This window comes from Panthera uncia, chromosome X (genome assembly GCF_023721935.1).
Source record: "Panthera uncia isolate 11264 chromosome X, Puncia_PCG_1.0, whole genome shotgun sequence".
Lineage (NCBI taxonomy): Eukaryota > Metazoa > Chordata > Mammalia > Carnivora > Felidae > Panthera > Panthera uncia.
Genome location: NC_064817.1, coordinates 74,771,950 through 74,795,071, shown reverse-complemented (window position 1 = coordinate 74,795,071; position 23,122 = coordinate 74,771,950).

Here is a 23,122-nt window from a genome sequence, read left to right as displayed (position 1 = left end):
ATAATTTGGCTGTTGTTGAAAGTGCTGCTATAAACATTGGGGTAAAAGTGCCCCTATGCATCAGCACTCCTGTATCCCTTGGATAAATTCCTAGCAGTGCTATTGCTGGGTCATAGGGTAGATCTATTTTTAATTTTTTGAGGAAACTCCGCACTGTTTTCCAGAGTGGCTGCACCAATTTGCATTCCCACCAACAGTGCGAGAGGGTTCCCCTTTCTCCACATCCTCTCCAGCATCTATAGTCTCCTGATTTGTTCATTTTAGCCACTCTGACTGGCGTGAGGTGATATCTGAGTGTGGTTTTGATTTGTATTTCCCTGATAAGGAGCGACATTGAGCATCTTTTCATGTGCCTGTTGGCCATCCGGATGTCTTCTTTAGAGAAGTGTCTATTCATGTTTTCTGCCCATTTCTTCACTGGGTTGTTTTTCAGGTGTGGAGTTTGGTGAGTTCTTTATAGATATTGGATACTAGCCCTTTGTCCTATATGTCTATAGAAAACTTATGAAGGAAATTGAAGAAGATATACAGAAATGGAAAAACATTCCGTGCTCATGGATTGGAAGAATAAATATTATTAAGATGTCAATACTACCCAAAGCTATCTACACATTCAATGGAATCCTGATCAAAATTGCACCAGCATTCTTCTTGAAGCTAGAACAAGCAATCCTAAAATTTGTATGGAACCACAAAAGACCCCGAATAGCCAAAGTAATTTTGAAGAAGACCAAAGCGGGAGGCATCACAGTCCCAGACATTAGCCTCTACTACAAAGCTGTAATCATCAAGACAGCATGGTATTGGCACAAAAACAGACACATAGACCAATGGGATAGAATAGAGACTCCATAATTGGACCCACAAAAGTATGGCCAACTAATCTTTGACAAAGCAGGAAAGAATATCCAATGGAAGAAAAATACAGTCTCTTTAATTTATTTTTTTTAATTAAAAATAGAACTACCCTACGACCCAGCAATAGTGCTACTGGGAATTTATCCAAAGGATACCGCAGTGCTGATTCATTGGGGTACTCTTACCCCAATGTTTACAGCAGCACTCTCAACAGTAGCCAAATTATGTAAACAGACCAAATGTCCATCAACTGATGAGTGGATAAAGAAGATGTGGTTCATATATACAATGGGATACTACTTGGCAATGAGAAAGAATGAAATCCTGTCATTTGCAACAATGTGGATGGAACTAGAGTGTATTATGCTAAGTGAAATAAGTCAGTCAGAGAAAACAGATGTTTTCACTAATATGTGGAACTTGAAAAACTTAACAGAAAACCATAGGGAAAGGGAAAGGGAAAGGGAAAGGGAAAGGGAAAAAATAGATTCAAACAGAGAGGAAGGTAAACCAAAAGAGACTTTTAAATACGAAAAACAAACTGAGGGTTTATGTGGGGGCAGGGGAGGGGTGAAATGGGTGATCGGCACTGAGGACGGCACTTGTTGGAATAAGCACTGGATGTTGTATATAAGTGATAAATCAAAGGAATCTACCCCCAAAACCAAGAGCACACGGAATGTCAGCTAACTTGACAATAAACTATACCTATCTATCTATCTATCTATCTATAGATATCTATATCTATCTATGTATATCTATGTAGATATCTATCTATACATAGATATAGATAATAGATAATAGGTTATAGATATAGACATATCAAAGTTCCAATTCATTTGACCTTACGATCTGTATATCTGTGTGAGCCTGACCCAATTAGATAATAGCTTTTAAAGTGGAGAGTTTTCCTGCTGGTGTCAGAAGAGGAAGTCAGAGGTGGGAGTCAGAGAGATACAACACACAAGAAGAAATCAACACACTGTCGCTGGCTTTGAAGATGAAGGAGACCATGAACCAAGGAATGTCGGTATACTCTAGGAGATGAGAATAATTCCATCTGATAGGCATCTGGGAAATGGGGACCTCAATTCTCCAACCTTATGGAACTGAATTCTTCCAACAACCTGGATGAGCTTGATATCAGATTCTCCCCCCAAAACTACAGATAAGATCCCAAGTTTTGTGACACCCTGATTTTGGCCTTGTATTAACATAAGCAGAGAACTTAGTTGAGCCCACTTGGACTCCTGACCTATGTGAACTGTGAGATAATAAACAGTTGTCACTAAGATGCTATATTTGTGGTAATTTGTTACAGCAGCAGTTAAAAACTTATTTAAAAAGCATTGATATAACTATAATCGAATGCAGCTCCTCTTGTATCTGTCTCAAGTGTCTTTTCCCTAATAACTTGGGAAAATTATTAGTTAATATGGTTTTTGGATGGTCTTTTCCATTCTTGTTTATTTAGAAGGTGTCTCATATATTCAGCGATATATTCAAGTTTCTCAAACTCTCTGAGTCTTAAAAGACTAATCACTAAAAAGCAGTTGATAGGGCCACCTGAGTGGCTCAGTCTGTTGAGCCTGTGACTTCGGCTTAGGTCATGATCTCACGGTTTGTGAATTGAAGCCCCGTGTCAGGCTCTGTGCTGACAGCTCAGAGCCTGAAGCCTGCTTTGGATTCTGTGTCTCCCTCTCTTTCTGTCCCTCCCCACTCACACTCTGTCTCTCTCTCTCTCTCTCTCTCAAAAATAAATCAACATTAAAAAATTATTAAATAAATAAATAAATGAATGAATAAATAAAACAGTTGATAAAAACAGAACCCATTTCAAGGGATTAAATGAGTTAATGTTTATAAAATACTTGGAATAGACTCTGGCACATAACAAAAGTTCGAAAACCATTATTTCATCATCATTTTGTCTGCTCTCAAATGAGAGTCCTTGCTTCATGCCCTAATGAGCAAGACTTAGTATTCATGTGTACATTTGCTCAAAATGCAGTCTTTATAGAATGGTGCCAATGAAAGATAAAAATAGAGGTTCTTTCTCTACAAACCAAAAGTTCTAAGTTTCTTTTATCAGTTCTACTAAATTATCTCTGTGGTGTCCATCAATGGTTCCTTTTGCTCATCTATGGAAGGCAAAAGCCACTTTGGCTTAAAGAATATTATCTCCCTTGGAGAAGTATCAATTTATGTAGCATAACTTCACTCTTAGTGTAATAGTGTAAACATCCTCAGGCAACCATGGCTACAGACATTCCTGATTAATCATTTAGCTCTATTTTCTGCAAGTTATACAAACTTTTCATCTATTTTACTGACGCTGGGACTTAGCTTTTTAAGTTTTCTTGAATGTGTATTAAAAAAATCATACATTTTTTGAGATAAAAGTAATGAAACATTCCCTGCTTAAAGCAAATTAAGTGCTATTACACCAACAGGAAATGTGATTCAAGGGATTAAGTCAATTTCCTGATGCAAAGTTTAGGCCCTGACCTGGCAGGTACAACTCACACTACAGGTATAAACCATTGGTTTCATTCTAGTTGATGAATGGATTATAAAATTTCCCCCCAAAGCATCTTCCTTCAAGAATAATACTTAGATCCAAGCTCTAAATTCTATAATATAAATTCAAAAGAAAAGAAATGTACAGATCCTCCAAAACACATATTCTCCTATAAACTACTAGCACTACCTTTCTTAAATTAATTATTTAGTAAGCATAAATAATAGAAACTGTAACTTTCTTAATATCTAATTTTTAATCTTTCATATGTTGAGATAAGTTTTATATACAATAAAACACCCATATTTTAAGTGGAAAATTTTATTAATTTGACAAATATATGAAGCCATGTACTCATCACCACAATAGAATTGTATAAAGTTTATGTCACTTGATAAAGCTCCTTTGGGTGTTTTTATGGTCAATACCCTTTTTTAAAGTTTATTTATTCTTGACAGAGACAGAGAGAGAAGAGAGAGAGAGAGAGAGAGAGAGAGAGAGAGGGAGCTGGGGAAGGGCATAGAGAGAGAGAGACACAGAATCGGAAGCAGGGTCCAGGCTCTGAGCTGTCAGCCCAGAGCCTGATGTGGGACTTGAACTCACAAACTACGAGATTGTGACCTGAGCCAAATTCGGATGCTTAACTGAGCCACCCAGGTGCCCCATGGTCGGTCTCCTTTTAAAAACATATTCTTTCCAGCCTCTATCCCAGGCAATGAGTGATCTGAAATCTACCTCCATATTAGTAACACCTATTCCCAATTTCATATAAATTTAAGTATATGACATGTAATCATTTGTGTCTTTCTGTTTCTGTCAGGATAATTCGTTGTTGTTGCTTTTCTTTTTTCTTTTTGTTTTATGCAGCAATTCCATTTTTAAAAGTTTTTATTTAAATTCCAGTTAGTTAACATACAGTGTAATATTGGTTTCAGGTGTGCAATATAGTGATAAGACACTCCCATACAACACGTGGTACTCATCACAAAAAGTGTGCTCTTTAATCCCCATCACCTAATTAACCCATTGCCCCACTCCCTTGTCTCTGGTAACCAACAATTTATTCTCTATAGTTAAGAGAGCCTGTCTCTTGGTTTGCCTCCCTCTTTCATTTTCCCCTTTACTCATTTCTTTTGTTTCTTAAATTCCAAATTTAAGTAAAATCATATGTATTTGTCTTTCTCTGACTGAATTATTTCACTTAGCATAATAATCTCTAAGTCCATTCATGTCACTGCAAATGGCAAAATTTCATTTTTTTATGCATCACTAAATGCCACTGTATACATACATCACTTCTTTACCCATTCATCAGTCAATGGACACTTGGGCAGTTTCCATAATTTGACTATTGTAGATATTGTTGCTATAAACATTAGGGTGAGTGTAACCTTTGAATTAGTATGTGTTTTTTTTTTTTGGTGGGGGATACCTGGTAGTGCAATTCCTGGATCATATGGTAGTTCTATTTTCAACTTGTTGAGGAACCTATATTATTTTCCAGAGTGGCTGCACGACTTTGCCTTCACACCAAAAATGAAAGAGGGTTCCCTTTCTCCACATCCTCACCAGCATCTGTTGTTTCTTCTGTTGTTGATTTTAGCCATTCTGATAGGTATGGCTCCCTGTATTTTTGATTTTTATTTCCCTGATGATCAGTGATGTTGAGCCTCTGTATGTCTGTTGGCCATCTGTATGTCTTCTTTGCAAAAATCTCTATTCACTTCTGCTCATGTTTTGATTGGATTAGTTGTTTTTAGGTGCTGAGTTTGATAAGTTGGTTATGTATTTTGGATACTAACCCTTTATCAGATATGACATTTGTAAATATCTCCTCCCATTCTGTAGGTTGACTTTTAGTCTTGTTGATTCTTTTCTTCTCTGTGCAGAAGCTTTTTATTTTGGTGAAGTGCCAATAGTGCATGTTTGCTTTTGTTTCCCTTATCTCAGGAGACATATGGAGAAAGAAGTTGCTATGGCTAATATCAAAAAGGTTACTGTTTATGTCCTCCTCTAGGATTTTGATGATTTCCTATCTCAGATTTAGGTCTTTCATCCATTTTTAATTTATTTTTGCGTATGGTTAAGACAGTGGTCCCATTTCATTCTTTACATGTCGCTGTCCAGTTTTCCAGCACAATTTGTTGAAGACACTGTCTTTTTCCCATTGGATAGTCTTTCCTGCTTGTCAAAGATTAATTGACCATTGAGTTGTAGGTCATTTCTAGGTTTTCTATTCTGTTTTACTAATCTATGTGTCTATGTTTGTGACAGTACCATACTGTCTTGATCACTATAGCTTTTTTATGTAGCTTGAAGTCTGGACCTGTGATGCCTTCAGCTTTGTTTTCCTTTTTCAAGATTGTATTACCCATTTAGAGTCTATTGTAGTTCCATGCAAATTTTAGGATTGTTTGCTCTAGCTCTGTGAAAAATGCTGGTGGTATTTTGATAAGGATTGTATTATATGTGTATATTGCTTTGGTTAATATAGATAACTTGATAATATTTATTCTTCCAATCCATGAGCATAGAATATCTTTCCATTTCTTTGTGTCATCTTCTATTTCTTTCATCACTGTTTTGTACTTTTCAGAGTAGAGATCTTTTACCACATTGGTTAGATTTATTCCTAGACACCTTAATGTTTTGGGGGAAATGTAATTGGGTTTGTTTCCTTGACTTCTCTTTTTGCTGCTTTATTATTGGTGTATAGAAATGAAACGGATTTCTTGTGACTTTACTGAATTCGTGTGTCAGTTCTAGCAGGTTTTTGGTAGAGTCTTTCTGGTTTTCTATATAGAGTATTATGTCGTCTGCAAATAGTGAACGTTTTAGTTCTTCCTTGATGATTTGGACACTTTTAAATTATTTTTGATGTCTGATTGCTGTGACTAGGGTTTACAGTATTATGTTAGATAACAGTGGTGAGAGTGGACCTCCCTGTTTTGTTCCTGACCATAGAGGGAAAGCTCTCAGTTTTTATACAATTAAGGATGATATTAGCTGTAGATTTTTCATATATGGCCTTTATTCTGTTGAGATACGTTCCGTCTAACCCTACTTTGTTGAGAGGTTTTCATCATGAATAGCTGTTGTACTTTGTCAAATGCCTTTTCTGCATCTAGGGTCTAGGATCATAGGATTCTTATCTTTTTCTTTATTAATGTGGTGTATCACATTGATTGATTTGTGAATATTAAATCACCCTTGCAACCCAGGAATAAATCCCAACTGATCACAGTAAATGATTTTTTTTTAAATATAAGGTTGGATTCAGTTTGCTAGTATTTTATTGAGAATTTTTGCATCCATGTTCATCAGGGATATTTGGCCTGTAGTTTTCCTTTAATGGAGTCTTTATCTGGTTTTGTTATCAGGGTAATGCTGGCCTCATAGAATGAGTTTGGAGTTTTCCTTCCTTTTCTATTTTTTAGAATACTTTGAGAAGAAAAGGTATTAATTCTTTAAATGTTTTGGAGAATTGACCTGTGAAGCCATCTGCCCATGGACTTTTCTTTGTTGAGAGATTTTTGATTGCTGATTTAGTTTTTTACTGCTTGTCAGTCTGTTCAAATTTTTTTTTATTTCTTCCTGCTTCAGTGTTGGTATTTATACATTGTTAGGAATATAATAATTTCTTCCAGGCTCTCCAATTTTTTGGCATAAAATTTTGCATAGTTTCTATTATAATTGTATTTCTGTGGCGTTGATTGTTATTTCTCCTCTCTCATTTGTGATTTTGTTTATTTGGGTCCTTTCTCTTTTCTTTTTCATGAGTGTGGCTAGAAGTGTAGCAATTTTATTAATTTTTTCAAAGAGCCATTTCCTGGTTTACTTGATCTGTTTTATTGTTTTTTTTTCTCTTAGTTTCTACATCATTTATCTGTACTCTAATCTTTATTATATCCCTCCTTTTGCTGGATTTAGTCTTATTGTTCTTTTTCTAGCTCCCTTAGCTGTAGGGTTTGGTTGTTTATTTGAGATTTTTCTTGATGTGTGAGGTAGTTCTGTATTGCTATATACTTCCATCTTACGACCACTTTGCTTCACCCCAGAGGCTTTAGACCATTGTATTTTTATTTTCACTTGTTTCCATGTATTTTTTTCATTAATTTCTTGGTTGACCCATTCATTGTTTAGTAGCATGTTATTTAATTTACATGTATTTGTGTATTTACAAATTATTCTTGTGGTAGACTTAAGTTTCATATCATTGTGTGTAGAAAATATGCATGGTATGATCTCAGTATTTTTTATTTGTTGAGGCCTGATTTGTGACCTAATATGTAATCTTTTCTGAAGAATGTTTCAAGTACACTTGAAAATATTATGTGTTCTACTGTTTTAAGATGGAATGTTCTTAATATATCTGTTAAGTCCATCTGCTCTAGTGTGTCATTCAAAGTCATTGTTTCCCTATTGATTTTCTGTTTAGATAACCTGCCCATTGCTGTAGGTGTGGCATTAATATCCCCTACTATTATTGTATTATTATTGATTGGCTCTTTTTTGTTATATATATATATATATATATATATATATATATATATATATATATTTGGGTGTTCCATGTTGGGTGCATAAAGATTTACAATTGTTGGATCCTCCTGTTGGATTCTCCCTTTTGTTATGACATAGTACCTTACTTCATCTCTTGTTACAGTCTTTGTTTTGAAGTCGAATTTGTATGATGTATGTATTGCTAATCTGACTTTCTTTTGACATCCATTTGCATGATAAATGTTTCTACATCCCTTCACTTTCAACCTGCAGGTGTTTTTAGATCTAAAATGAGTCTTCAAAGGCAGCATAGAAATGGATATTATTTTTTTATTCATTTTGACACCCTATATCTTTTGACTGGAGCACTTAGTCCATTTACATTCAGAGTAATTATTGATAGATATGTATTTATTGCCATTTTATTATTTGTGTTGTGGTTGTTTCTGGAGATTTTCTTTGATCATTTCCTGTCTTTGTCACTTTTGTTCTTTCCACTCAGAGTCCCCTTTAATATTTCTTGCAGGGACAGTTAAGTGGTCACAAACTTCTTTGGTTTTTGTTTGTCTGGGAAACTCTTTATCTCTTCTTCTGTTGTAAATTATACCCTCGCTGGATAGAGTATTTTTGGCTGCAGATTTTTACCATTCAGCACATTGCATATGTCATGCCACTCCCTGTTGGCATGCAAAATTTCTGTTGAGAAATCTCCAGGTAGTCTATGGGTATTCCCTTGTAATTAAGGACTTCTTTTGTCTTGCTGATTTTAAGATTTTTTTTTCTTTATTACTATATCTTGCAAATTTACTTAAAATATGTCTTGGTGTTAGCCTTCTCTTGTTGATTTTGATGGGAGTTATCTGTGCCTTCTGGATCTGGATGTCTATTTCCTTCCCCAGTTTAGGGAAGTTTTTAGTTATTATTTCTCAAAATAAATTTTCTGTCCCCTTTTCTCTCTCTTCTTTTGGGACTCCTGTATTTCAAATGTTAACATTTGGTGGAGTCACTGAGTTCCCTAAGTGTATTCTTGTGTTCCATAATTCTTTCTCTCTTTTGTTCAGCTTCATTATTTTCCATCATTTTGTCTTCTAGGTCACTAATTCATTCCTCTGCTTATTCCAGCCTGCTGTTCATTGCATGAAGTCTGTTTCCAATCTCATTTATTGCATTCTTCATCTCTGATTGATTCTTTTTTAGCTCTTTATTTGTATAGTAAGGGTCCCCCTGATGTTTTCCATTCTTTTCTCAAGGCCAGTGAGTATCCTCATGATTGTTGCTTTAAATTTAAATTTTTAAAGTTTATTTATTTTTGAGACAGATTGAGAGATAGAGTGCAAGCAGGGGAGGGGCAGACAGAGGGAGACACAGAATTTGAAGTGGGCTCCAGGCTCTGAGCTGTCAGCACAGAGCCTGACACAGGACTCAAACTCACGAACCATGAGATCATGACCTGAGCCAAAGTCAGATGCTTAACCGACTGAGACACTCAGGCATCCCATGATTGTTGCTTTAAATTATCCATCAGTCATGTTGTTTATATCTGTTTCACTTAGATCTCTGGATGTAGCCTTATCTTGTTCTTTCATTAGGGATAAATTCCTCCATCTTGGCATTTTGTTTAAGTCTCTGCCTTCTTCTATGTGTTAGAAAAGTCAGCTATGTCTCCTGCTCCCGAAAGTAATGGCCTTAGGAAAAAGCTTCCAGAGCCTGGAGCTTCAGGAAGTGTCTCTCATTTTAGTTGGGTTGGCTCTGCTATTATATTTTGGCTGCTCTATTCTTTAGGCCAGTCATCTGCAGAGGCTCTCCTTGTTTGTAGTGGGCAATGTTTGGTCCTTGGCTGGAGTGTTGCAAATGTAACTAGGTGTGTTTGTTCTACTTGTGTAAAGAGACCTTATACTAGTTCTACTAGAATTGAGGCCTTGCAGAACTTTCTGGTCAGGAGACATGGTGTGGGCAAGGGTTTGTAATGGTTTCTTGGGGAGGGGCCCACAGTGCTGAGATTGAAGCAATCTTGCCTGAAAAGGGAAGTCCTGTCAGAGGGCAGAGGTGTGGGGCTTTATTTATGCAATTTAGACAACAAGTGTTGGTGCTGTACTGCTTCCTGAAGGTGGCTGTGTGTTTTGCTGAGGGTGGGAGAGAGAAATGGCACTGGCAAGCTTCTTTGTTCCGTGAATGCTTCCTCTTAGGGAATTTCTCAAAGAAGTGTATATACTATACCCCCTCTTTGCCTTAGGCATTCTTTAGATTGCTGTGTCCATGCTTGCCTTCCTTCTCTCCAGGAGTAACACGGTGCCTTCCTTGCTTTATTCCCATCATGACTGCTGACCTTTAAAATTCCAGGCTTTAAGCCACACTAGTTGCAAGAACTCATGAAATTCAACTTCTATTGTTTTCTAAGCCAATGGCTTTGGGGAAATATTCTCTTTGTGCATTCTCCTGTGTCCTCTACTCTCTCTCCCCTTTCTCCACAACCATCCCTCACTCCTTTCCACAGAACCTGCCATCCCTTTCTCCCCTAGACCATGTATACATACGTTTTACCTTCCTTGATGTGGCCTCTTCTGCCCCTTTAGTTGTATAGTTTGTCCTGTCAGTCTTCATGTTGATTTCTGTGGTATGTCCGATGATCTGATAGTTATCTACTTGTGTTCCAGGGGAGAGATGAGCCTATCGTCTTCCTACTCAGCTGCAATCTTCCCTCAACCAGCATGTCTTTGAGATTCATCCACGTTATATGTATTTGTAACTTACTCCTTTTTAATTGCGTACCATTATTCCATTTTATAAAAAGCTACTATCTATATCTATATCTATATCTATATCTATATCTATATCGGTGTCTATAGATAGATAGAGATAGAGATAGAGATAGAGATAGATATAGACATAGACATAGACATAGACATAGACATAGACACAGATACAGATATAGATAGATAGAGATAGATATAGATATAGATGATATAGACATAGATGTTCATTTTCCTTTAAATGTATATTTTACTTGTTTCCAGTTTGGAGCTACTATGAATTAAGTTCCTGTGATCATTATTATAGGTGCTTTTCCTATGTGTATGTTGTTTCATTTCTCTTGAGTAAATAAGTAGTAGTGGAATTACAGGTCCCTGGGTAGTTGTATATTTGAGTTTATAAGAAATATCCAAACAGTTCTCTGTCATTGTTGTAACATTTTGCACTCCCATCTGCAATCTATGAGAGATCTAGTCTTTCTATACCTTCATCAAAATGTAGTGTTTTCTTTTCCTTTTTTTTTCAAATGTTAGTCATTCTATTGGGTGGGCAGTGGTATATCAGATGGTTTTAACCTTAATGGTTTTAATTTGTATTTCCCTGTTGACTAATGTTATGTATCTTTCAGTGTGCTTACTAACCCTTGGATATATTACTTTGTGAAGTATTTACTCAATTCTTTGACATCTTATTGGGTTGTTTTCTTTTATTGCTGATTCATAGGCTTTCATTGTATAGTCTACGTATGAGTACTTTGTCAGCTATGTGGATTGTGAATATTTTTCCCCAGCCTGTGGTTGATATTTTCATTTTTATAACAAGTTTTTAATGAATTCAACTTATGAAGTTTTTTTATGATTATTGATTTTGTGTCATTTCTGAGAGATTTTTGTCTATGTTAAAATTGCAAAGATACACTTTAGAGTTTTCATTTAGAAGCTTTGTACTTTATCTTTAATGTTTACATCTATGATGCACCTCTAATTATCTATAATTCACTTGTATGTGGGCTGTGAGGTAGGACTCAAATTTGGTTGTTTTTCATGTTTATCCTATTTTTTTTCAGCACAGTTTGTTGAAAGGCCTTTCCCCCATTGAATTACCTTGAAAACATTTTCAAAATTCAATTGAGTGAATTGTGTGAGTATTCAGATACATTGATCAGGCAATCTATCCTTTTGCCAATGCAACATTTTCTTGATTACTGTAGACTTATAGTAGCCTTGAAGTCAATAAAAGCTTATACACCAACTTTGGTTTTACTTTTTAAAATTGTTTTGGCCCTTATAGTTTCTTTTTATTACCATAAACTTTGAATCCACAAGTTAATTTTATAAAAATGAAAATTTTCTGAGATTGCTTTGATTCTATAGATCAAGTTGGAGGCAGTTGACATATTTAAAATATTAAGCATTCCAGTCTTTACATATGGTATATATCTCTATTTGTCATTAATTTGGGAAAATTCTTCACCAATATTACTTCAAATATTTCTTCTGCTTCTTGCTTGCTTGCTTCTTCTTCTGGTATTCCCACTGTATATATATTATACCTTTTGTAATTGTCCCACATTGCTTGGGTAGTCTTTTTCTTTTTCTTTTTTTTTCTTGACTTTTCAGTTCTGGATGTTTCCATTTACATATCTTCACACTCACTTATTCTTTCCTTGGTTTTCTCCAGTCTACTGATGAACCTATCAATGACATTCTTTACATTGCTACTATATATATATATATATATATATTTCTAGTATTTCTTTTTGATTCTTTCCTTAAGTTTCTGTTTCTGTGCTAAATTATCCATCTATTCTTGCATGATCACACTTTCCATTAAAACCTTTAGTCTTTTGGGGCACCTGGGTGGCTTAGTCAGTTAAGCATCTGACTTTGGCTCAGGTCATGTTTTCATGGTTCATGGGTTTGAACCCCATGTCGGACTCTGTGCTGACAGCTCAGAGCCTGGAGCCTGCTTCGGATTCTGTGTCTCCCTCTCTCTCTGACCCTCCTCTGTTCATGCTCGGTCTATCTCTCTCTCTCTCTCTCTCTCTCAAAAATAAACGTCAAAAAATTAAAACAAAACAAAACAAATTTTTTATCCTATTAAATATATTTATTTTAAATTCCTGATTGATAATTCCAAAATCTCAGCCATATATGAGTCTGGTTTGATGTTCTCTTTGGTCTCCAGACTGTGGTTTTTGCATTTCAGCATGCCTTATTATCATCTGTTGGTAGTCAGACTTGATGTATTGAGTAATAGGAATTGAGGTAAATAGGCCTTTAGTATGAGATTTTACATTTATATAAGACCTGGATAAGACCTGATATAATTAAAAGGACTATCAAATGCCTCTCTTTTGTTTGAATGTAAACCTGAATAAAAGTGCCACTAGCAAATTGATGGCATAATAATTTCCAATTCCTATGAGTTATTGTGCCTAACTGCTAAATAAAGTCTTCAATGAGGTTCTTTTAAGTTACCCAATATAGGTTTTTAATTCTCCTTTTAATTATGCCAATTAAACCTCTTCTCATCCCAGGGTCTACTCAGAAGACAATGACACCTATATCCTTTCAGCTTCCAAAAGTATGAGACTTTGTAGTTACTGAAATAATCTGCTTTATTTCAGACCCTTAATTTGGATTCTTATAGATAGATATTAAACTCTTCCTGGCAAAAACTAAATCTTCTGGTAACTCTTATGGCAACATTATGTAGAAAAATTCTTTCCTTCTGGGGATTGAACTAGCACCTCATAATTTATCCAATATTGTTATCATCCTAAAAATTTTTGTCATGCAAAGTCCCATTAGGTTAAAAAATGTCTCCTCGTTACGTTATACAGGAGTCCTGACTTCTTGCTGAGCTGGCTATTCATCCAGTTATAAATTGTATCTAGGGAATGACATTTCAGAATCAACATTGTGCACATAGAATGAACCTGCTCCTGTAGTCAAAATCCATAATTTCCTTCAGAAAAACTGATATTGTAATTATTTTTTTGCTATTAACTTGGTTGGGGCTGTATATACCACAGCAACTATACAACGTGTGTGGTGGAATAATGTAAGTGTCACCTCCCAAACCCAGGTCCTATTATGCTATTTTTAACCCTCTTAGAATCTCTATTATGGGGAACTTGGGTAGCTCAGTTGGTTAAGCATCTGACTTTGGCTCAGGTCATGATCTCACGGTTTGTGAGTTCAAGCCCCACATTGGACTCTCTGCTGTCCGCTCAGAGCCTGGAACCTGCTTCAGATTCTGTGTCTTCCAATCTCTCTGCCCCTCCCCTGCTTGCTCTCTGTCTTTCTCTCTCTCTCTTTCTCTCTCTCTCAAAAATTAAACATTAAAAATTTTTAAACAATAAAAAATTTAAAAAAATAATCTCTATTTTGTTTATTTCACTAACACTTGCAGTTATAAATGAGAAAAATTGGTACAATGTGTGAATAAGGTTAACTATCACTTCAGAAGTGAGAGTATGGTCAGCTGTTTTTTCACACAGACTTATTTTCTTGTTCTCTCTTTGTTGAAGCACTTCAAAAGAAACTTTTGAATCTGCTCTGAACATTCCATAATAGGGATAAATGTTTAGGTACCAAAATCATTCAAATGTTATAGTGTGGAAAGTATATTTTATATCTACAGTAAAGTTTATAGCTACTAGAAAGCGATTTCTGTGCTCACTCATAACCAAGAGACTTCTTTCTTCAGAAATCAATGGCCTCTTTTCATTTATAAGGAAAAAGAACCATACAAATGGCAAAGAGACTGAGATCTGAGACTGAGCTCAGGGAGAGATAGACTATATGTAACAAGAACATTGTCAATCAAAGATGTTGGTAGTCATTGAAGGGAGTCATGTTTCTTTAGTTATCATGAGTTTTATGCCATCTTGTGTAAATTGGAAAAATTGCTTACTTGCATGTGCTTCTTTGTGGGAAATAATTTAAGAATTCTATACACTTGCACCAATGGGTTAACAGGGCTTAGGGCAGGAAGCCACCACAGGCAAAAGCGCCCAATTTTAGTCATTAAAACAAGGCTTAGGGTGGAAAGCCTACACCACAGGAGGAAAGAGTCTGAGAACAGTTAGAGGTGGAAAGCCGCTATGGGGTGAAAGCGCCCAAGGTTAGCTAGTGAAAAGGGTGCCTTGTTAGCCTTGAGGCAGCGTGCTCCAGCAATCTTAAACTTTGGAGATAACAGCCACTTGGCTGTATCACCCACAGGCACACACTGTCCATCTGGCATCCGGTGCCAATATATCATTGTGCTTTAATCTCAAATTCTAATGCCACTTGCCTCCCAAACCCTTTGCTTCTTACACACACAAGTTAATGTTCACGAGCTTATTGTTTTCTTCTGCACATTCACCACGTATATAATACCTTGAGAGCTCAATAAATACAGAGACAAAACCCCTGTTCGGGGCTCTTGTCTCCTCCCAGACATTAGCCTCTCTCGTATTCAATTCTTCATTCTCTCTCTTGCTGGACAAGAGAGAACTCCAGACTCCAAGTCTGTGACACTTCTTTGAGCACAGTGAAAGGTGATGAACATCTCAGGGTGGTTAACATTGGTTACCTTGGTAGACAGAGTGGAGAGAGATACTTAAGTTTTTATTAGAACTATATTTTTAGAGCAGTATGAGGATTATAATAAAATAAAGAGAAAGTTACAGGGATTTCCCATATATCCTCAGCCCCCATTCATACATAGCCTTCCTCATCCTTCCTCATTATAAATATCACTCATCAGAAATATACTTTTTTTTGGCCTAGGATGGACCTCCATTGACACATCATAATCACCCAAAGTCTCTTGTTTACCTGAGAATTCTTGGTGTACTACCTTCTATGGATTTGGACAAATGTATAATGACATGTATCCACTATTACAGTATCATACAGAATTTTCACTGCCCTAAAAATTCTTCATGCTCTGCCTATTCATGTCTTCCTATCACCATCCCCCCAGCAACTACTGATATTTTTATTGTCACCATAGTTTTGTTTTATCCAGAATTTATTTTTTTATTCTTCCCCAATTTATTTATATATAATAAACATATAAGATTGTATTAGTTTCAGGTGTAAAACAATGATTATATATATATATATATATAATATAGATATATATATATAATATATATATAGTATATATATGATTACCACCATAAGTTTAGTTAACATCCATCACCTCATATAGTTACAAATATGTTATTCTGTGATAAGGACTTTTAAGATTTACTCTATTAGCAGTATTTAAATATTCAATACAGTATTATTAAACTCTTTCTTTTAGTTCTGATAATATTACATTTTCTGGATATGCCACAGCTTACTTATTCATTCACCTATTAAATGACAATTTGGTTGCTTCCAAGTTTTGACAATTCTTAATAAAGCAACTATAAAATCCATGTGAAAGTTTTTATGTGGACATATATATTTAACATTTTGGGATAAATACCAAGTTGTGCAATTGCTGGATTGTATGATAAGAATATATATATATATATATATATAGTTTTGTAAGAAATTTCTAGACTGTCTTCCAAAGCGGTTGTGCCATTTTTCATTCCTATAAGCAATGAACAAAAGTTCTTGCTGATCCATATCCTCACCAGCATTTGGGGTTGTCAGTGTCAGAATGGATTTTGACCTTTTTAACAGGCATTTAATGGCATTTCCCTGATGACGTGACGGGTAGTGTCTTTTTAAATTCTTGTTCACTATATGTATATCTTCTTTTTTAAATGTTTATTTATTGTTAAGAGAGAGACAGACAGAGCATGAACAGGGGAGGAGCAGAGAGATAGGGAGACACAGAATCCAAAGCAGGCTCCAGGCTCCTAGCTGTCAGCACAGAGCCCGTTGCGGGGCTGGAACTCACAAACTGCAAGATCATGACCTGAGCCGGAGTTGGACACTTAGCCAGCTGAGCCACCCTGGCGCCCCTATGTATATCTTTTTTAGTGTGGTGTGTGTTAAGTAAGGTCTTTGGCCAATGTTTTGATCAAATTGTTTACTTATCGCTAAGCTTTAAGGTTTTTTTGTATATTTTGGGTAATAGTCCTTCATTAGTTGCAAATATTTTCTCCCACTCTGTGAACTATTTTCTAATCCTCTTGATATTATCTTTCATAGAGTAGATTTTTTTAATTTAATGAAGTCCATCTTATTAATTATTTTTTCATATATTATGTCTTTGGTGCTGTATCTAAAAAGATATTACCATATCCAATGTCCTCTAGGTTTTCTTCTCTGTTATTTTCTCTAAGTTCTATAGTTTTGCATTTGCATTTAGGTTTCTGATCAATTTTGAGTTAATTTTTGTGAAGTGTATAAGGTCTGTATCTAGATTCTTTTTTTGTATACTGATGTCCATGTTTAAGGGTAGTTTGTTTTTCTTTCTTTTTTTTTTTTTTTTTTGCATTTCTGTATTGCTTCCATTGTTATAACATGAATTTATTACCATTGCGATTTTTAAAAATCAAGATCCATTTTTAGTTAACTTACTTTTACTAAGATAAAGTGGCTAAGTCTTTGTCCTTAACACTACAATAAGTGGTAGACGTTTTCTTAAACTATATTTGGATTAACAAGTGTGAGATGTGGGTAATGTCACAACCACAGAATTGCAGATATGGTTTTAATTATTTTTATACTTTATACATCAATATAATTTAGAAACCCCAAACCACAGGAGCACTTGCCCCAGCTCTGGAACAGGAGAAAATATGGTTTGGATATTGCAAAACCTTATGAGTACGCCACTAATATTAACTGAAGGTTTTTCCCTCTGGTTTATTTTCTTTTACCAAAGAAAGAACATTTGTTTTTTCGGTTTATTTATTTATTTTGAGAGAGAATGTGTGTGTACCCACAAGCAAAGGAGGAGCAAAGAGAGAAGGAGGGAGAGAATCCCATGCAAGCTCTGCACCATCAGTGCAGAGCCCGATGTAGGGCTTGATCCCATGAACTATGAGATCATGACCCGAGCAGAAATCAAGAGTCAGACATTTAACTGACCAAGTCACCCAGGCACCCACAAAGAGGAATTTTTATAAAACAAAATTATGCAAGAAAAGAAGCATCTTGTGCAGACCTGAAGACTCTTCCCTTCCAGACAAAATCAGGAAAAGAACTTCCTCCTCCAACAAATTCAACTGATTTAACCCAAGACATAAAATTTGAACTTAGAAAAGACCTGAACCACCCTGACACAAGCTCTTCCATTTACGAAAAAGTCAACTGAAGCCCATAGGTATTAGGTGACATCCCAAAAGTTACATAGCCTAATAAGTATAATCCCAATCTATTTTTATTTTTAATTATGTCTTTCAACCTCCAAATTCCTCTCTTGGAAATTTTGTAGCCACTGGAGTCACAGGAATACGGAATAAAAGTATCCCTCAAGGTTCTTTGACATAATATTGTAAAGGAAAAGGGACAGATGTACCTTTTAGAGTTCTTTTTTTCATAGAAGTTCTCCACAATGTTGAGAAGCCAAATGATACCTTATAAAGAATCTATAGGTATAAACAAATGTAGTTTTTCCTGAAACATATATAAGTGAACAGTTTCTTTATAGGACATTAATGTGTGCTAAGTTGTGCCTTATCATAACTGTTGGAATGTATTAATACTTTCTATAATGGAAAAGAAAGTCAAACTTGCATTAATGTGGTGATGAAATGGGAATGGATTCTGTTGGGACTGCTTTGAAGCTATCAAAACAATGGAATAGTCATCTGACATATTTGAAACCTCATATACAATTTTTATGATTGTATGGTTTTAGCATTTTGAGTAATAATATAACATGTTTAACAAACAGATTAAAAAAGAATAGTATGAATTTGAAGAATAGATAAGGCATTAAAATTCTGATATTATTTGCTTAAGACAAAGATTTAATAAAGAGACAATAGTACTATTAATTCATTTTCATGACAAAGTTTACCAGAAAAAAATGTATATATGGGCATGAATCCCTTCCACGATAACTTTTATGCTCAGCATGATAAAGAGTACCCTAAGTGTTAATTTATCTTAGAAAGAATCGAAGTAATGGCCCAATTCATTTCAAATAATTCAACCTATAGGGAATATCTTATGTGGTCAGTCAGAGTAAGCAATCTATATTATTTCAAAAACCCAGGGGGAATTCTGTGTTGATATAATTTTATTCTTTATTTCTTTTATTTCCCATCATATGATTTAATATATTGTTTTTATCTAAAAGTATATAATCAAAATATATACCACTTATTAAATCTTAATTATGAGCCAATTATTGAACTTTTACATGAAACATAGTTTGTTATTCACAACAATAACATATTTTGTTATTACACATTTAGTAAATGAATAAACTAAAGCTGAGACAAAGTAACTTGCCCAAATTCAAACATTTACTGAGATGCTAAGCCAAGATTTGATTCTCAATCTGTCAAACTCTATGTTACTTCCACTAGATTACATTTAATCCCTAATAAAATCATGGCATCTTGGATTTATAGTGTGTTTTCTTCCAAAAAAAAAATTCTTTCTGATTTGGGTCTTATAAAAATATCCTCCAGTAATATAACATGTTGAAGGTTCATGTACTATCAGACTGTATCCAGTTACTTCCACATCTTTCAAGAATGTGACCAGAGCCCTTGCCTCTTTCCCCTTCAGCTAAAAGCCCTTTTGTCTGAATCCCCATGCTTTTGGATTGTCTTAATTATTCTATTCTTTTTTTCTAGAATACTTTGACTCAACTTCTATGGGACAATCTTCCTGCCTTCTAAAAATCTCCACTGGTATAAGACCTTTTATTTTCAAAATCTCATCTCTATCAAGATCTTTTATTTTCAATTCCATGACCCTATATTTGAGTGATTGTGTCTTTTTCATTGCTTTGGCTTTACCCTCCTTGGGAAAAAAATTGTACCCACTGTGGAGCTTGAAGAGAGAAATTTATTTTCCTTTTATCTCTGTTCTCTCATTACTAGTTTTGTTTACCCTCTCCCTTCACACATCACTGTAGTCGATAGTGTCCTTCATATCAGTTTTTCCTTTATTCTATCTTCAGGGTATGCTTTTTGGAAGTCTGGAATATCAAAATGTATTCTTTAAGCTTACTTTCTCCTTTATCATGGTATATAAAGTACATTTAATGCACATATGAATGGTTGCCTCTGGGGGAAAAAAGCCAATACAACAAACTCCTTTTAGGTCAATTAAACAAGTCCCTTGAGGTTCCAACCTTATTTGAATACTATTAGGCTCACAAGTGGAACCACAGTACTTTGTAATTTCCCTTCATATATATCTTAATGAACTGCCAGTTGTGCTGGGCTCTGCTCCCTCTGGGTTTTGACAGATCACTTTTTTCATTTGTCTGCCTGTAGTACACAAAGAACCACTGATTACCAATGGCTGATATAATGTTAGTAAATTTCCCTGACTGTCACAAGTATTTTGAAGCAGCTGGCAGATTATAATCCACACAGAGAAATAGAAAAAACACTTAGAAAAATTTCAGGTAACAAATCCTGCTTTTATCTTCTTTTGTGAGGTCAAGAGTAACATATTCACACCAGACAATTAACTGTTATTTAAGGAAAATGAGTAAAATAGAAAACAGTCAAAGGTGAGCTCTAAGGCCATGTTTCTGAAAAGTGATAGTAGAATGATGCAACCTTCTATAGAAAAAAATTGATACATTTTAAAATACAATATGGTCAGGGCCAGCTCTCCTCTTTTCTGAGTAAAATAAGCATTAGCATTTGATGAAAGGCAGAGTGTAAAGAATGTCTCTTCACAACGAACATTTAGAAAAATACAATATTATGATTTTGAAATAAATTGGACAATGTTAAATGTCTTAAAATTGTTTTATCTTAACATTAGGGACTTTTCATTCATTTGGGAAAGCAAAGGTTTGGGGAGGTAAATCTGGAATACTAGGGATATCCTGAGGAATAGAAAAATGTGTGTAACTGTGTATCCAGAGAGATTGTCTCACTGTGATGTAGATGCTATGGAAGAGTGGGGAGAGTACCTTGTCAAGGAAGAATATAAAGTCAAAGTGATGTAATATAAACCCAAATTGTCCAGCTCTTAGTTAAGAACAGCCACCTTAACTTTATATTTGTGTTTAAAATAGGACAGTTCAGAAGGAAGTGAGGAAGATGGCGACATAGGAGGACGCTGGGCTCAACGCACATCCTGCTGATCACTTAGATTCCACCTACACCTGCCTAAATAACCCAGAAAACCGCCAGAGGATTAGCAGAACAGAGTCTCCAGAGCCAAGCGCAGACGAGAGGCCCAAGGAAGAGGGTAGGAAGGGCGTTAAGGCGGTGCGTGCTGCACGGACTGGAGGGAGGGAGCCGGGGCTGAGGGGCGGACCGCCAACCAAGCAGAGCCCCGAGTCTGGCTTGCAAAAGTGGAGGGGTGGACAGAGTGTGTTCCGACACCAAGCAGGACTTAGCATCCGGGAGGTCATAAGTTAACAGCCCTGCTCGGAAAGAGGGAAAGCTGGAGGACAAAGGGAGGGAGAGCTGCTGAGCCCCAGGACGACAGAGCTCAGTTTGGCAGGGAACAAAGGCGCTAGCCAATGCCATCTCCCTCGCCCACCCCCCAGCCAAAATCCAAAAGGGAACCAGTTCCTGCCAGGGAACTTGCTCACTCCATGCAAACACCCAACGCTGTGCTTCTGAGGAGCCACCCCTCCAGCAACGGGTCTGACTCCCTCGCGCTGCCACAGGGCCCCTCCTGAAGTGGATCACCTAAGGAGAAGCGAGCTAAGCCTGCCCCTCCTGCCCCCTTGCACCTTGCCTACCTACCCCAGCTAATACGCCAGATCCCCAGCACCACAAGCCTGGCAGTGTGCAAGTAGCCCAGACGGGCCACACCACCCCACAGTGAATCCTGCCCCTAGGAGAGGGGAAGAGAAGGCACAAACCAGTCTGACTGTGGCCCCAGCGGTGGGCTGGGGGCAGACATCAGGTCTGACTGCGGCCACGCCCACCAACTCCAGTTATACATCACACACAAGGGAATTGCCCTGCAGGTCCACACCACTCCAGGGACTATCCAAAATGACCAAACGGAAGAATTCCCCTCAGAAGAATCTCCAGGAAAAAAACAACAGCTAATGAACTGATCAAAAAGGATTTAAATAATATAACAGAAAGTGAATTTAGAATAATAGTCATAAAATTAATCGCTGGGCTTGAAAACAGTATAGAGGACAGCAGAGAATCTCTTCCTACAGAGATCAAGGGACTAAGGAACAGTCACGAGGAGCTGAAAAACGCTTTAAACGAAATCCAAAATAAAATGGAAACGTCCATGGCTTGGATTGAAGAGGCAGAGGAGAGAATAGGTGAACTAGAAGATAAAATTATGGAAAAAAAGGAAGCTGAGAAAAAGAGAGACTAAAAAATCCAGGAGTATGAGGGGAAAATTAGAGAATGAAGTGATACACTAAAAAGAAATAATATACGCATAATTGGTATCCAGAGGAAGAAGAGAGAGGGAAAGGTGCTGAAGGTGTACTTGAAGAAATAATAGCTGAGAACTTCCCTGAACTGGGGAAGGAAAAAAGCATTGAAATCCAAGAGGCACAGAGAACTCCCTTCAGACGTAACTTGAATTGATCTTCTGCATGACATATCATAGAGAAACTGGGAAATACAAGGATAAAGAGAAAATTCTGAAAGCAGCAAGGGATCAATGTGCTCTAACATATAAAGGGAGACATATAAGACTCGTGACTGACCTCTCTTTTGAAACTTGGCAGGCCAGAAAGACATGGCAGGAGATCTTCAATGATGGTGAACAGAAAAAATATGCAGCCGAGAATCCTTTATCCAGCAAGTCTGTCATTTAGAATAGAAGGAGAGATAAAGGTCTTCTCAAACAAACAAAAACTGAAGGAATTTGTCACCACGAAACCAGCCCTACAAGAGATCCTAAGGGGAATCCTGTGAGACAAAGTACTAGAGACATCGCTACAAGCATAAAACCTACAGACATCACAATGACTCTAAACCCGTATCTTTCTATCATAACACTGAATGTAAAAGAACTAAATGCGCCAACCAAAAGACATAAGGTATCAGAATGGATAAAAAACAAGACCCATCTATTTCCTGTCTACAAGAGACTCATTTTAGACCTGAGGACACCTTCATATTGAGAGTGAGGGGATGGAGAACTATTTATCATGCTACTGGAAGCCAAAAGAAAGCTGGAGTAGCCATACTTATATCAGACAAACTAGACTTAAATTAAAGGTTGTAACAAGAGATGAAGAAGGGCATTATATAATAATTACAGGGTCTATACACCAGGAAGAGCTAACTATTATAAATGTCTATGCGCCAAAAACGGGAGCCCCCAAATATATAAAACAATTACTCATAAACATAAGCAACCTTATTGACAAGAATGTGGTAATTGCAGGGGACTTTAACACTCCACTTAT